This window comes from Podarcis muralis, chromosome 4, assembly GCF_964188315.1.
Source record: "Podarcis muralis chromosome 4, rPodMur119.hap1.1, whole genome shotgun sequence".
NCBI lineage: Eukaryota > Metazoa > Chordata > Lepidosauria > Squamata > Lacertidae > Podarcis > Podarcis muralis.
In genome coordinates, this window is record NC_135658.1 from 93,578,002 (window position 1) to 93,595,452 (window position 17,451).

General features: G+C 42.1%; 1 protein-coding gene across 2 annotated transcripts in view; it reads left to right on the forward strand.

Moving 5' to 3' along the window:
• Positions 1–17,451, forward strand: part of GPC6 (glypican 6) — a 796,760-nt gene that overhangs the window by 212,328 nt on the left and 566,981 nt on the right. The window lies entirely within an intron of this gene.

Consider the following 17,451-nt stretch of genomic DNA (forward strand, 5'->3'; position numbering starts at 1 on the left):
AAGCTAAGCTAAGCCAGTGTTCATATTATTTAGTGGACTGGTATGAAGTTCTGTTCTGTTCTGTTTTGAAATGCTTTGACCTTGACTTTATAGATGACTTGTTTCTGTATCGTATACACATTGAAATAAATTGCATTACACATTATTTCTTTGATCTCCAAGGGTCAAGGCAAGGAAGCAACAGCGCTTCTCCCTATTGTAATATTCTTCAATATCTAGAAATGTCAGTTATGTTGAAGAGAACACCCTGTCCACAAATGTACATTCGTAAAAAGGCTTAACTTTTTATTATTTGTGATTTTCAGTTATATACATTTCGTTAGTCTTACAGTCATTTTAACATTGCAAAACTCGACTTCCTTCCTCCTCTTTCTGTGGTTCCTTAAATTTATATTTATCATTTCCTGCATATTCTAAATTAACTTAACTTATTCTTTTATTCATCTACTTTAATAATTTACTCTTATGAAGCTGCAGGTTGTTTACAATTTATTTGTACATATTCAACAAACCATTTCCATTCTTTTTAAAAAAGTTTGTTGTCTTGATTTCTTTCTTTCTTTTAACTAAGTTTTGCCATTTCTGCATAGTCCATGAGTTCTTGTATACAATCTTCTTTCGTCGGGACTCCTTCTTCTTTCCATTTTTGGGCAAATAACATTCTTGCCACTGTAGTTGCATACATTAATAAATTTCTATATTGTTTAGGTAGTTCTACCTCTGTAATTCCCAGAAGGGAAGCTTCTGTTGCTGTTTTTTACAAATGTTATTTTAAACATATTTTCCAATTCATTATTTATCATTTCCCAGTAAGCTTTAACCTTACTATAAGATATGACATATGATAGAAAGTACCTTCTTTCTCTTTGCATTTCCAACACTTAATCGATTTAGATTTTTACATTTTTGCCAGTTTACTCAGTGTTAGATACAATCTATGTAATATTTTCATATCGTTTTCTCTTAAACCATAGCATGCTGTAAGTTTTCTATCCACATTCCACAATCGTTCCTATGCTTCCTTATCTATAGTATAGTGATACCTCTAGTTAAGAACTTAATTCTTTCTGGAGGTCCGTTCTTAACCTGAAACTATTCTTAACTTGAGGTACCACTTTAGCTAATGGGGCCTCCCACTGCCACCGCTGCATGATTTCTGTTCTCATCCTGAAGCAAAGTTCTTAACCCGAGGTACTATTTCTGGGTTAGCAGAGTCTGTAACCTGAAGCGTCTGTAACCTGAAGTGTCTGTAACCTGAGTTACCACTGTATAACCAATATCTATTGCCCAATGTATCATTGAAGTTTTTACTTGCTCATCCTTTGTTTCCCAGTCCAATAGTATCTTTGCTGTGGGTTAAACCACAGAGCCTAGGACTTGCCGATCAGAAGGTCGGCAGTTCAAATCCCCATGATGGGGTGAGCTCTCATTGCTCGGTCCCAGCTCCTGCCAACCTAGCAGTTCGAAAGCACATCAAAGTGCAATTAGATAAATAGGTACTGCTCCAGAGGGAAGGTAAACGGCGTTTCCATGCAGTGCTCTGGTTCGCCAGAAGTGGCTTAGTCATGCTAGCCACATGACCTAGAAGCTGTACGCTGGCTCCCTCGGCCAATAAAGCGAGATAAGCGCCGCAACCCCAGAGTCGGCCACGACTGGACCTAATGGTCAGGGGACCCTTTACATTGGGAAAAGCTTGTGACAGAGATGGAAATACCTTGGGTTGCATAAAGAGAAGATCCCAGTTAAATATAAATAGATGAGGGAAAGTAACAGTGTGGATATTACAAACTCCTCCTCTGATCTTAAACCCCCTCCATTGGGCTTTTTGCTTGAGTCTTGCTTCACAATGGAGAAATTGCTTGCATTTTGACCAAGTGCTACAGATTTGGAAAGGAAATGTGCATTTAAAAAGATAGTGTCAGGGGTTCAGGGACAGAGGCACAGGTGAGGGAGGAGACGGAGAGCGAGGGGGAAGAATCCCAGGACAGCGAGGAAGAAGATGACAATGACTTGAGGGATTCCATGAGTCTTTCAAGTGAATCAGAGGATTCCCAGAAGGGGGCGCCTGTGGTCAGGCCAAGGGGAGTCACAGGGGGGACTCGTCAGGAGCAGGGGACCAGCGGGGGAACCCAAAGTGGGAGCTGGGAGTCGGGACCGGCTTCTCCGCCAGAGCGCAGTGAAGGGGGTGGAGATTCCAGAGTGGCAGGGGAAGCAGGTCCGAAAGCAGAGAGGGAGGGGAGATCGGAGCAAGACATCCTCCCGGAAAGGGAGGGGAGTAGTGCAGGGAGTAGTGTAACTGTCAAGAGGAAGGTTAGAGGTTGCGAACGCGCGCCAAGTTCAAATGTGAAGGCGCGCGGAAGAACAGGGAGCCCGGAGGAGGAGCCAGGTCCCAAAGCACGCAGGAGGGGGGAAGAGCTGTCTGGGGATTCCGCGTCAGGGGAATCCAGGAGGGGCGAAACCCCAGGGGGCGGGAAGACCCTGCGGAAAAGGAAAGAAAGGAAGAGGTGGAGCAGCACAAGCCTCTTAAACTGGTGCAGAGGAGGGACTGACTCAGAGGGGACTTCAGCGGTCTAAGCGTAACAGACGTGGGGCTGCGCGCCTCGGCTGTGGAGCGGACAATACACTGCAATAAACATCTTTGTACATAAACTGGACTTGGCGTTGGTCTCTTGTGAGCTGGGACCTGAGGCAGCCCTGACAGATAGGTACAGAAGACATCCCAGTATCCTCCCAGTTTGTTGCACAGGATTTGTTGAGTTAGTTGCACACACAAAAAATAAAGCACAGTGAATTCTGGCACATGACTCAAAAAGTATTCAAAAGTAAGTCCTATTCAGTTCTGTGTGGCTTAGGTAAGTGGTTTAGGACTGAGGCATTCAAATAAACGATGGGTTTATGATGCAACACCAGATCATAAGTGTCAATTTGATTTAACCTTCAATTTTACATAGCATTCTTTGAACTTATGAAACTGAATTTACTTTTTATTTCCTCTGTCTGGCAGAGAACACTCCACCTGCCCCACCAGAGTGGGAGATATTGGATTTGAGCTCAGAGTCCCAATGGCAGAACTTGAGGGCAATTTTCAGAATTAAAATACTTTCCATTAATAGGCAGCAAATGGACAAATACTTTTTTTTAAGAAAGGAAGTTGTCTGTTCTTGAGAGATGAGGGGGTTAGCAATATTTAAAGAGATAACTAGAGAGAAGGCATAAAATTTCGATGTGGATTTCCTTTGAGGTTGATCTTTAACTGGAAAGGTCAAACCTTTGCCATTAAAGAAGTTGAAGGGCAAGAATCTATTACATTTGGTTATTGATCTTGAAGGCTCTGAACCTTGCCAAGAATAGGAGGCTGCCAAGAACATAAATCCATGGATAATAATGAAGATAACTGACAACTTTTAAAACCAGCTCGTGGCCAAAGCATACACTATGTAAACAGATCTTGAAATGCCAGTGTCCGTTTTATGTGCTCTGTCTTCTTTTTCTTAGTATCATTAATATAAACCTGGGAGGCTTACAATGAATAAAGGTGACTGTTAGCTGAACAGTATGAAGTAAAAATGCACATGTCTTAAGAAATCATCTTTAAAGATGAGCGCCAGTGGCTATTTGAGCTCCCTGTAATGCAGCTTTGATCCATTGCAGTATCAAATAATCTAATAGAAAGGTCAGATTTGGATTAATATACTGCTGAAAGAAAATGAGAAAGCATATAATTGCAGACTACTGCGTCACATGTGGCATTTTCAGAATAAATTGTGATATCTTTTAAAATGGGTGCCCATATATCGGTTGTAGTATTCCATAACTGATAGTTAAATAGGTGTTTGTGTGAGTCCATTCTTATCTTCCTGAACCACAAATTTAGGTTTTGTGGTATAGAATATGAGGGGGTTCCCCATCATTTTCTCATAATCTTTGAACATGTGCGAACAACCTATGGCTCTTGGGCTCATTTTATGTGGGTGCTGAGCATGAGAAATGAAGGGAGCCCTGCAAAAAGAGAGATGAAAAAAGGGGTGTGTGGCAGAGACAAAGGGGGTGTCCTTCCTACTTGTGGCTCTGGCTCAATCCAGTTTTAACTCTGGATTTTTCCACTGCCAGAATGGGGTCCAAGGGAATATATCCCACAATATATTAAAGGTTACCTCCTTTGGCACTGCATCATGGGTTCACCCAATGATATTTATTGGCTGTAACTTTAGGGATTCACTGGCCCAAGTTGCCATGATGGCTACTGGCTCAGATGGTTTGAAAAGGTCATTTGACGGATCTGTGGTTGGTAGTTATAGCCGTGATGGTAGCCGTGATAACTATATTCAGGTGCAATATAAATCTGAATAACACAGGGAAACATAGGAAACCACTAAAGCTGCTGGACTCCCAACTCCCATCAGCCTTAGCCAGCATGCCCAATAATCAGCAAGGATGATATTTGTAGCCCAACAATATCTGGTCTCAAGCTATTGCCTTCCTGCCTTGCTTGTGGGTTTCTTGGAGGTATTTGACTCTCCACTATTGGGAACAGGAAACAACAACAACAACAACAACAACAACAACAACAACAACAACAACAACAACAACAACAACAACAACAACAATTTATACATACATACCCCACCTATCTGGCTGGGTTTTCCCAGCCACTCTGGGCGGCTCCCAACAGAATATTTATAATAATAAAGTCGTACCTTGGTTTTTGAACAGAATGCGTTCCGGAAATCCGTTCGACTTCCGAAACATTCGGAAGCCAAGGTGTGGCTTCGGATTTGCTTCTGATTGCACAGGCATGCCAGAAACAATAGTGGAAGCTGCATTGGGTGTCTGGCTTCCCCCCCAAAAAAGATCAGAAACCAGAACACTCACCTCTGGGTTTCGATTGTTCGGGAGCCAAAACGCACGAGTACCAAGGCGTTCAACAACCAGGGCATGACTGTAATAAAAAAGCGACAGAACATCAATCATTAAAAACTTCCTTAAACAGGGCTGCCTTCAGATGTCTTCTAAAAGTCAGATAGTTGTTTATTTCCTTGACATCTGATGGGAGGGCATTCCACTGGCCTGATTCAATAGACTATCCTAAAGCTATCCGTATACTTTAAAAGCCACTCTCAACAATATACATTCACGCATGCATTCACAATAATGCTCACATCTGGTTAGGCCATTAAAATAAAAACCCCCAGCTGTCTACCTCTGTATGTTTGAAGAATATAATGACAAGACAGCAAGAGACGATGGTCTTCAGACAGATTAGGAAATAACATTCCAGGTATCGTTCTTTATTACACCCCATGCAGTGCTGGAGAGAATAGCTTTGCCATGACCTTCGTTTCTGTGAGTTTGATGGTATTCCAAGGACAACTGGGTCAGGACTTCTTGTAAATTAATGTTCCCCATGGGACTTATAATGAAGAGACTGTTAACTAATTATCAGTCTGTTTTGGAAGGCATTCATTTTTTAATTGACCTCAAACCTCTAAGGGAACAAAAGGTGTCTGAAGAAAGATGATTTCTCTGTTGAGGACAAACAGATGAATTCATACAGGGAAAGGGGGAAAGTATTGATTTCTTGGGGTGGGGAAAGCAGGGAGGGAGTTGTGTGCTTTCCTTCTTGCAGGTTTATTATTATTAATTTTTAAAAGATGTTTATTAAGAATTTAAGAATTGCATAAAACATAAAAAACACAATAAAAATTAACAAACATACATTACAATACATCTAAAGTAAAGAAAAAACATAAACAGCAAAACAGCAAAAAAGAAAAAAAAACATTAAAACACATCCAATATTTCATAACTTTACCTTTCATTTACTTGTTTCATCGACCTCCTCACACCTCCCTTTTTGTATTCTAGTTCAATTTACTATTTCAGTAAATTCTTTCCATCTTTCTCAATTTTTTCCTGTAATATATCATAACGGTCTAACCTTTAATTTTTTTCATTTTGGCCCATTATCAATCAGCCTTTACTTAATTCTTTATGACATTTCTGCTAAAACCATATAACTTCATTCCAACATCCTTCTAACATTCATTGATTTTACAATATTTTTGCAAATATACTTTAATTTTTTTCCAATCTTCTTCCACCAACTCTTCTCCCTGGTCTCGGATTCTGCCAGTCATTTCCGCCAGTTCCATGTCCTTCTTGCAGGTTTAACTCAAAGAGTAGAGCTACTTGCATTGCATCCTCAGTGTATTAATCTACTCTTTTGGAAACCATATTTTGGGGGGATCTTCCTTCAATCTTGTCCTGTCTGGAAGCATTGCAATAGAATGCATTCAGATCATTGCATGCATAGGTTTGGGTATAAGTAGAAAAGTTGAACTGCGCTATTTAAATGCCAGATGCAATTTCAGCAAGGCAATGTGCTGTGTTGTTATACCCTACAGAGAAGTTAATTGCTGTGCCAGAAGGAAGAATGTCAAGACGGCTGTTCATTGGGAACAATCTTTGGTCCGGTGAATGGATATTTCAATTTTCTTCACTTGAATATTGGCTAGAATGCTAAATCAAACATTTCTGGTTTGCTAGCATTCAGCTACACACACAGACAGACAGACAGACAGACAGTGTGAGATGTGGTTAAATCTGCATTGATGTTATGACCTGTGTCTTAGGGTAAAGGTAAAGGGAGCCCTGACCATTAGGTCCAGTCGTGACCGACTCTGGGGTTGCGGCGCTCATCTCGCTTAATTGGCTAAGGGAGCCGGCGTACATCTTCTGGGTCATGTGGCCAGCATGACTAAGTCACTTCTGGTGAACCAGAGCAGCGCATGGAAACGGCGTTTACCTTCCCGCCAGAGCAGTACCTATTCATCTAATTGCACTTTGCCATGCTTTCGAACTGCTAAGTGGGCAGGAGCAAGGACCGAGCAATAGGAGCTCACCCCATTGTGGGTATTTGAACCGCCGGCCTTCTGATCGGCAAGTCCTAGGCTCTGTGGTTTAACCCACAGCACCACCCGCATCCCAAGTGTCTTAGGATACATACACTGTATTGGCAGATTGCTGGAGTCTCCTCAAAATTGCTTTTTGTGCTGAAGAGGGAGATCCCACTATGTTGCAAACAACACAAATACGTTTGTTTTGTACAGTGTTAGCATGTTAGCATTGTTTGGAATGACTTCTGCTCTGGTGGCAGGAAGAGATGGAGGTGCAGTAACGCGTGAGCTTTCCACACCATGACAGAAGCATGTTGGAAATGGTCGGGATCAGTCAGGGACTAGGGAAGGGGCTTCTTGATCTGCTGCCCTGCTCAACTGCCTTAAACAGTTGTGTTATTCTCTCAGGTCCCAATGTAGCTCTACCCACCCAAGCAGTTCATTGGTTGCCCCTGGTCAAGCCTGGCTACAAACATTATGCGTTGACTCATCTACAGGTGCCTTCCAAGGCTGGCCCAACCATTCAACAGAATAAGGTGGATGCCTCAGGTGATGAATGCTATTAAATGGGGAATGGCAGCAAGGTGTGTGCTGTTTATCCCCTAAGCCAGTTTGTGCCCCTTGGGTGTGGTCTAAGTTTGGGAGATCTGTCTCATCACTATTGTTGAAGTAAGATTCAACTGCAGGTCCACAAAATCATAGAATTGGAAGGGACTCCAAGGCTCATCTGGTTCATCCCCTGCAAGGCAGGGATCTTGTCTAGATCATCCAGTCTGCTTCTGAACATGAAATTGGTATTGCGGTGCCAGCATGTCATTGATGGGGGCGGGGACTACAAAGAGTCACCCAATCAAAGTCTGGTTCAAAGCAAAGTACTGTGTGAAAGCAAGTGCCTTGCCCTTCAACATTTAGAACTGGAACAATAAATTTAGACAAGCACCCAGGTTGTTTGATCACCTTGTCGTAGTGTATTTTTATTTAAATTACAGTAACTATTTTTGAATTTGCATTTATACATATAGATGATCATATACACCTTTTATGCAGAGCTGTGTCCTCACCCCTTTTTTGTTACGCATTCCCCTTACTTTTGTGATGTGCAAGTGGGCATCAACGTTATTTGCCCCAGGCAGCCCTTCCACCTTCCAAATTGTGTGGTTGCAGGAGTTGCAGAAATAAACATTCCTGAGCCTGACTACCTGATTATTAAAACCTTCCCATAAATCTATGGGAAAAACTGAACTGGTACAATCTCAGTAGCAAACAGCTTAACTTCTCCTCCATCCTGTGGCTTGACGTAATGATGATGTAGCAACTAATTATTGCCTGAAAGCAGTGGATGGATTTACTGTGTCCTAGTGCTACACAATTGTAGTAAAACTGCATGAATAGATGGAAAACAGTAATAGTGTGAAGCATTCTGCGATGTAGTATTGCTCTTGAAAAATGCAGTAAGCCAAGGTGCAAAGTAGTTGTACTTCCCAGCTTTCCAGTCACCACCTATCTGCACTCCCTCCCTCCCTTCCCTAGTCCTGCCTACATCTCCTGAAAGTTTTTCCCACTACACTTTCTTCTGTGCTTCTTTCCTATTGGGGCTCATGCTTCCAGCATCCTGCACTTCTGGTCTTCCACACCTGGTGCTGACATAATTACTCTTTAACTTTCTATGCTCATGCAGCAAATTAAGGATGTTTGCTTCTCCTTAATGGAAGAATAGGATCACATGCTAACTTGTGACTAATGTGCCTTAGTCATCATGACATGGCTAGATAAGTAAGAATAGCCAAAGGCATCTTTATTGATTGCACAGAAATGGGTTTGCATATTCAACATGTTCTCAGAGAGCAAAACACTAGAGAAACGTAAGATTTCATACTAAAACAATGAATTGTAAGAATGCACTGTAAGTTATGGACCTCAAAACTTCCACCATTAGCATTCTATTCATGCTAATGTAAGTTATAACTGACCTCATGTAGATGCACCAAGAAGACAGTCTTGACTTCTGATATGATCGCAATCTGCACCAGCTAATCTAAATGCAGGAAGCAATGCAGAACAGCTCTTCCTTGCTTTTGCTGATCTCACCAAGAGATCTGACAAAATGAGGCAGTGTTACGGAGTAACTGAGTCCAGATGCGAGTTCAACTCCTTTCTTGGTCATGCAGATAACTGGCTGCTCTTAGGACTCTCACCCTTGCCCGCCCTATGGGGTTGCTATGATAAAAGGATAACCTTTTATGTGTTGTGCCTGCTTTGATAACTGGCAAATTGTCATTATGGGGGACTAAGGCAGCAGCCTGCTGTGGTAAGAACTGATTCCTACACCACTCTGTCCATTACCCAGGCGAGGGACCACCTTTAAAAGAAAACACAGAACCAAGGAAATTAATTAAAGTCCAGCATCCAGGAGGGACAATTTGCCACTTTGGAGAAGGAGACACTGTTTGAGAAAGGACCCTTCAACTTCACATCCCTAAAGTTCTCCCTCATAATAAGGTCAGCAGTGACTCAGGAGTTTGGAAAAAAAAAAAAAAAAGTGACTCAGGAGTTTGAAAAAAACAAAACAAAAACCCTCAGTCCTAGCCTTGAGAACAACCTGGATGATGCTTGCCCTTGCCTCAGTACCCTATTCAGATATAAAGGAAACAGAGGTGTGAAACATTCACACTATTTGCAAACAGTATGAAAGTTTTAATTGGTATAAGTTCTAGAAGCTTAGACAAAAGTCTGGCCGACAGAGTAGAGCTGCCTGTTTGCTCTGAGTTTTAACTAGTGACCCCAGGGATCCCAGCCGGAAAACACACATTCCACATCTAAATTTGGGTACAGCTGCCTCTTATCCAAACTTGACCCTATAACACTTCCCAAGCTTACAGACATTTTTGCGCCCTCTCTTTCAAAGATGGCCATGTAGGCTTGTTCACATGCATATTTTAGAGTGAGATAACCAGTGCTAAAAGGCACATAAATCACCCACAGTTCTGATGCGAAGATCTTTGCAAATGTGACTTTGGAGACTCGACATGAATGAGTGGGAAACTCTGGCAAGCAATGGGAACATCTGGCATCACAGACTCTGGGCTGGCATTTATTATAAGAAATTTATGGTATTAAATCTATAACTCCAGAAGAATTGTGACTGCAAGGAGGCGAGTGTCAGTTGTGACCTTTCTACTGAATAAACAGTTAGTGAAAGAAATGTAAACTAGATTCCTAGCAATGTTCTGAAAATACTTAACAGGGTGCAAGCAAAATGCAATCTTTGAAGTACAGCTTTGGACCAAGATAGATGCAATGTTTATCTGCATCCAACTTTTGTAAAGAAAGAATGAGGATGGATGCAGTTCTAAACCCACTCAGTGTGGAAGTTAGTAGTACAATGGTGGTGGCAGTCTGACTTCAGAGCCACATGCTGCCATAGCTCAGTTGAACAATGGCTGTTTTGCAAACCCTGGCCTCTACAGCTGAAGGACCTTCAATGGAAGACCTCAGTTGTCCTGTGGCCCTGGAAAACTCTGCAATTAGTGTGGTCAGTACTGGCCTAGAATGATTAATGACCTGGCTCAGTGTAAGTCAGCTTCTAATGCTACTATATTCATATAGGAAGCAGCTGATGCTTCTGTATTTATTGACTAGCATTGATAGACCCTCTAGAAAACTTTATGAAAACTATATTAAACTTCTGTCATTGAATCAACAAAATACAAAACAACATTCTCAAACTAAGGACCATTTCTCAAACTAAGGTTTATTCCTCCTTGTGGTGCAGCAATAAAATGCTAGCACATTTGCAACACTAAGCAGGGTATGGCATGGTTTCAAGTTGGCTTTGGGGCTGCGTGTCGAGATTCCTGCATTGCAGAAGGTTGGACTAGATAACCCTCTGTGTCCCTTGCATCTCTACAATCCTATGAATATGAAACCAAACAGTTTCCTCGATTGTAAGAAAGAAGAAGAAAGATTGTCCACTCTTGCATAGTATAGAAAAGTTCAGAAATGGTCGTATCATTCTTTTCATCATTCTTACATGAATTTAACCTTAGGTAGTGTACTATAAATTGTAGAGTTTATGACTGGCTTTCAACTGGGGTTAGGGCAGGCACTATCAAAATTGAGTATATCATAAAAAATATTATTCTTGTAATTGTAAAATTTATGCCGCAAATCATAAGAAATTCAGATACGTTTGTGTGATTAAGCTCTACTTTAACAAGGATGCCATTATAATTAATGACTGTGGTCTGAGCTTTAGTAAGATTTCAGCTGTGGGAGAAGTAAAAGCCTAATTTTACATTTTGACTATTCTTCTAGCAAGTGACACACTTATTTTAAAACTCCATGTCATGATACCCTTTTTCTAAGTCCACATCATCAGGCCTGGTGCAAACATGGGCAGCTCAATTTTGCAAAAATTGGCAAAATTGCATGTTTATGGTGTCTGGCACCAAGAGCTTTCTGGCCATCATCTTGGATTTTCCACCAGATACTAGGTTACTCCAGAGCACTCTGTGAGGAAAAGAACGTGGCATCCACCACAGAAACATGACATGTTGGGTAATATCCTGACACCCCCTGCCCAATACTCCAGTGTCACACTTCCTGAGGCCCTGGGAGGTGGGAGGGTCCCCAAATAGCATGTTGCCATGACTAGGCCTGGCGATGTAACAATACATTGCCCAGGATCAGTTTGAGGGCACCTTCACCTAGCTGTATATCATGAATTAAACTACCACTGCTCCTGAGTCCCTCCACCACCAGCACCCAGCACACAAGCAAGCTACATCGGCCAAGACCCGTCAAGGTGCCAAGGTGTAATCGCCATTGCTCCTGCCAAAGGAGTGGAGGCAGTTTCACTCAGTTGCAAGGTTGGGTCTGATGCAGCTTGTTTCTCCCTCCACTTTTAAACATTGCAATGTATCTTTTTTATTTAAAAAAAGGGTTTTATTTATACTTTTCAAATTTATACATTTCATTAGTTTTCCAATCAGTTTTTCCTTTCAAAGTTTGACTTCCTTCCCCCTCTTTCTGCAGTTCCTTAAATTCATTTTCTAAAAATATCTTCTGCATATCCAAATTCATTTAATTTGCTCATTTAATTATCTACATTAAATATATACTCTTATGAAACTGCAGGTTATTACAATAATCCTGCTAATGTTTTTTATCTGTTTACAAATTATCTGTAAATACTCAATAAACCATTTCCGTTCTTTTATAAAAAGTTTGTTATCTTGATTTCTTATTTTTTCGGTGAGATTTGCCATTTCTGCATATTCCATAAGTTTTTGTATCCATTCTTCCTTTGCTGGGATTTCTACTTCTTTCCACTTTGGGGCAAGTAGCATTCTTGCTGCTGTAGTAGCATACATAAATAAATTTCTATACAACTTAAGCAGTTCTGTCCATATAATTCCCAAAAGATGTATCATTATATTGCAGTGTATTTAGGATGTTGAATAGCTGATATCACCCAGACCTAGTCATGACTCCGCTTAACCCTGGAACCATCCCAGAGTATCATGACATAACCCCAACAACAGACCTTAAACTTGTGACCTGAGGAATATCAGGCCGGGACTTGGCCTATGTGTTACCAAACAGCATTGGGAAAAGAAGAAAACTTCTGGGAAACTAGAGAGGTCCCTTTGTACTTGTTGTTGTTGTTGTTGTTTAGTCGTTTAGTCATGTCTGACTCTTTGTGACCCCATGGACCAGAGCACGCCAGGCACTTCTGTCTTCCACTGCCTCCCGCAGTTTGGTCAAACTCATGCTGGTAGCTTCGAGAACACTATCCAACGATCTCGTCCTCTGTTGTCCCCTTCTCCTTGTGCCCTCTATCTTTCCCAACATCAGGGTCTTTTCCAGGAAGTCTTCTCTTCTCATGAGGTGGCCAAAGTATTGGAGCCTCAGCTTCACGATCTGTCCTTCCAGTGAGCACTCAGGGCTGATTTCCTTAAGAATGGAGAGGTTTGATCTTCTTGCAGTCCATGGGACTCTCAAGAGTCTCCTCCTCTTTGTACTACCACTAGACTAAAAGTCTCCACTAAAGTAACTATAAGGCCTGGGTTTTTTTCCTGCTTTTATTTCGTTTTGCCCTGTTTCTCACAATTCTCTGGGTGGTTGCCTGACAGGTCCCCCATACGTAAATATAGGGCTGTTTCATTTCCTGTTAATCCCTAGAGACTGGGGAGAGTGGGGGACAGTTGTTGTTCAAACCCCACAATAATCTGGCATTGAGTATAGAAGTGTGGTTCGTAAGCTGCCACGCTACGTTACATAAGTTCCCAAATTCAACTGTAAATGCTTTCCAATATGGAGCAAGTGCAGACAGGTGTGAGATTACAGCTGTAATAAAAACTGGAATTGAACACTAGTTGTTGAATTTGTAGCAGGTGATTGGCTTGATTTATATAATGTGGGCCACAGAGAAAGGAGAGAGATGTAAGTCAGCATCTTTAGTCTGAAGCACTGTGGTTCACTGAGTTGCAGTAGGTCATTGTGAACTGCTGAATTAATTCTTGTTTGTGTCTGGCATAGTGCTGGCACAGCATAACTTAATGCAGTCAAGCTACTCTATGGAGACACCCTTTGGGGCAAGGGAAAGCCAGCTAGCTGTATCTGATGCCCCTTATGCTATATAATCTTTGCTGAAAGTGCCATAAGTGGAATTTCCCAGGGTAAAAGAGCATCATGTTCATTGTGAGTGGTTACAGCCTGTAAAATCGCCAAGGTTTGTAAATATCAAAATCGATACCTTAATGCCACTTTAGAACAATGTGTTACAAAACAGAGAACATGAGCTTGATTTGAGGGAAAAGGTGATTTAGCCTGTTCAGGCATTATGTTGTTCATGGAGAAGCCATTAATTTGTTATTGTTGCTATTGTTATTGGCATAAGGTTAATTTGCAAGATTACCGATAGCAATTCACTGAAGCATGGAAGCCTAACAACATTGAACATTTACAGACTAACTAGGCTCTAATGCCCTGTGCAGATGTTTGTAAACCAAATGCTTACCAGTCTGAAATCAGTTTGGCTTCATCCTCTCAGAAGGGGCACACAAATTCCATCAAGTTCTGCCAACAAATAATTTCAGCCTACTCTCTTGTTCACTCACCTCTTACCCAGAGGGTTGTGGTGGTGGTGAGGATGGCATTGCCTGATTGCTCATCTTATCCTTGACTGGCAAGCAAGCAGGTCCACTCTTCCTCATCTCAGTGTTTTGATTCTGTCATATTTAGGATTGTCTGGTTTGTTGGTCCCACCTGTCAATCATGAACTCTTGCCCAATGAAAGCCCAGAATTTCAGAAGGAACGCATTTCAGTCTCGTGCTTGCCTTTCGCACCACTGAGTTCCTTGCTAGAAACCCAAGTGCATAATTCCCCTGCTGGGTTGCAATGTTCACGTTGAAAACATCCCAGATAAAAAAACCCCTAGTGTTAGAAGCATGAAGTGAACTTCAAAGCAAAAACAGCTGGATTTTGTTTGCATGATCAAAAAGGGGCAGGTAGATGCATCTTGCTTGTCATTGAATTTTAAAATGAAACCATTCTGCTCTGGCCAAATTCTGGAGTAGAAACTGGACTCTACAGTCCACTCTAGACATGTGCAAATAGGTCTGGTGTGGTTGGGTGTCTCTTCACGGGGACAAAAGGCACAAACTGAGTGAGGGGTTGATGAAAACCCTGCCTGTACACTGTGTTGGAGGGCCACTAGGATGTGAGGTAGAGTCTAACACAGTCCAAGGACATTCCTGAGTCAAGCTAGATTCCCACCTCACATGCCCCGGGGATGAAGGTTGAAAATTATGAAGCAGAGAATCCTGATTCAATTCTGGAAATGCTTTCACCCCACTTGGAACCAAGGCTCTAGACCTTGAGCTAGCTTGGGTTCCATTGGTGACAAGCATAGCATAAGCAGAAAAAGAAAAGCAGATGGGCAAGTCAATGGTAGAATGTTCGTGGCATAGCTGTCAAGCGTCTCTTATTTGGCGGGACAGTCCCTTATCCCAGCGCCATGTCCCGCTGCTGTCCCTTATTGATGAGGCTTCGTTTGGCTGCTGGCTGGGCTTTCTGCCTTTGGCTCGGAGGGGCTCAGAAGTTGAACATACCTGTGCCCAGAAAATCCCTTATTTTGGCTGCTGATCCCTTATTTTCGAGGCTGCTGGTCCCTTATTTTCAAATCTGTAAGTTGACAGCTATGATTCATGGTATGAGTACGATACGAGCATGTAGAGATCTAAATATGTATTCAGTCTTGGAAAAGTTAGCCACTGAATAGTATGTAAGCCCTTGTCTTGCCTCTGTGCATTAAAAGAGCATGTTGAGATTTTAATCAGCATGGTTTGCGCTGAAAGTGAAACATTTACATTGGCACATGTAGCTCTTCTCACAGTCAGGGCATTTATTCTATTTCTCAAGGGTACAGTGGATTTTTCTCCTTTTTGCAAGCCAGCCTAAATATTTCTGACAACCAGAGAACAGCACCAATTGGAAATTCACGGTTCATGTAGTAATAACCGAGTATTTTAATTTCATGAGCTAAATAATGGGCATCCACTTGTAGCCTCCATTGAAGAAACCAATACTGTCAAGAGCAGTGGCATGGTACACCAAGAGATAAATCTGGGGAACTGAATGAAAATCATTACTTCTCTATTGCTTTTCTTTTGTGTAGCATAAACATTAATTAAATACTTCATTGCATTTTTACTTACAATGATGTGTGTCTAACAGGAAATCTGCTTTTGTTTATGAGAACTTGTGACAGTCAGACATTGCTATTAAAATGCAAAAGATAAAGCCAGAATTGAGCTTAAGCTCTAATATATAGGCACACAAATATTAGGTAAAGGTAAAGGTACCCCTGCCCGTACGGGCCAGTCTTGACAGACTCTAGGGTTGTGAGCCCATCTCACTTAAGAGGCCGGGGGCCAGCGCTGTCCGGAGACATTTCTGGGTCACGTGGCCAGCGTCCCTATTTATCTACTTGCACTCGGGAGTGCTTTCAAACTGCTAGGTTGGCAGGCGCTGGGACCGAACAACGGGAGCGCACCCCGCCACGGGGATTCGAACCGCCAACCTTTCGATCGGCAAGCCCTAGGCGCTGAGGCTTTTACCCACAGCGCCACCCGCGTCCCCAACACAAATATTAAAGTGTAATAAAACATAAAACATTTAAAACTTCTCTATATTGGGCTGCTAAAAGTTGTGTAGTTATTTATCTCCTTGACATCTGATGGAAGGGTGGACACCTCTACTGAGAAGATCCACAAGAGATGTGCCTTGGAAGTCGAACGGAATCCATTCCGGAAGGCCGTTTGACTTCCAAAATGTTCGAAAACCAAATCACAGCTTCTGATTGGCTGCAGGAATCTCCTGCAGCCAATCAGAAGCCACAGAAACTCTGTTGGATGTTCGGGTTCCAAAAGATCGTTGACAAACCGGAACAATCACTTCCGGGTTTGCGGCATTCAGGATCCAAGACGTCCGAGTTCCAGGGCATTCAACAACCAATGTATGACTGTTTTTCTCTTTGTCTGGCCAATAATGGAGGTGCGTTTACTAGAGGTGTTAGAGAGGGCTTTCTCAGTGGTATTTCCAAGATCCAGGGACTCACTTATTAGTTAGGGCCCTTTCCCGCTAGCTTTCTTTCAGCTGGCAAAGACTTTCCTTATTTAGATGTCCTGGAGTGGGAAACTTGTGGCTTTGTGACCTTTGACCTTATTTCATGCAGCCCATTTCATATGGAGGAGGAGGAGGAGACGGAGACTGGAAGGGGGGGGATGCAGGAAACCAAAATAGATGCTGCAATGGAAAAGGAAAGGGGGGAAACTAGATTAAGCAATCCATCCAAATGTTTGGCTAAGAGCAAATTTGGTCTTCCCTGTTAGCATGTTGAGTGGCCAAAAGAGAATGAAAAGTGATGCCCCCTCTGTTTTTGTTTCTGTCTCTACCCACTGAAACCTTAGGCCCTATGCAGTAGACGTCACACATTGCCTCTGAATGCTTCATGGAATACCACCCTGGTGAGAGAATGGGTCCCCATCCCTGAGAACACTCAAACACTTGGTTTCACCAGTACATTCTTTTCAGTTAAGCACTGAAGCCCCTTCAACCGTTACACTATGCAGTCCTTTTGGTTGCAGAAATGAATGGCTGAGCAGTGACTAATAATTCATTGCAAATGAATAGAAAGCAATTTGCTGGTAGTAACTTGACAGTACATGCACATCTTGCTTACCAAACACAAGGCGTTCCCTGGAAATCATTCACTAGGTGAGTGTTTACAGGAAGAGCTGACAATTTCCATTGATTTCTATGGGAAAATTTCTAATGCATTTTCAACAAAGCAAATTTGACCCCCAATTTTTAATTACTATTTTTTTAAGACAGGAAAACACACAAACAAATGCTCTCTGGTTTGTCCGATTGCTCCCCCTCCCTCCGTTCCTCAGCCAGCGAACAAAAGGCAAGCAAGGAAGTAAAAAATGTTCTGCTCAGATATCTGAATATGTACAGGTAATATGCATAGGTTTGGGTACTGATGCC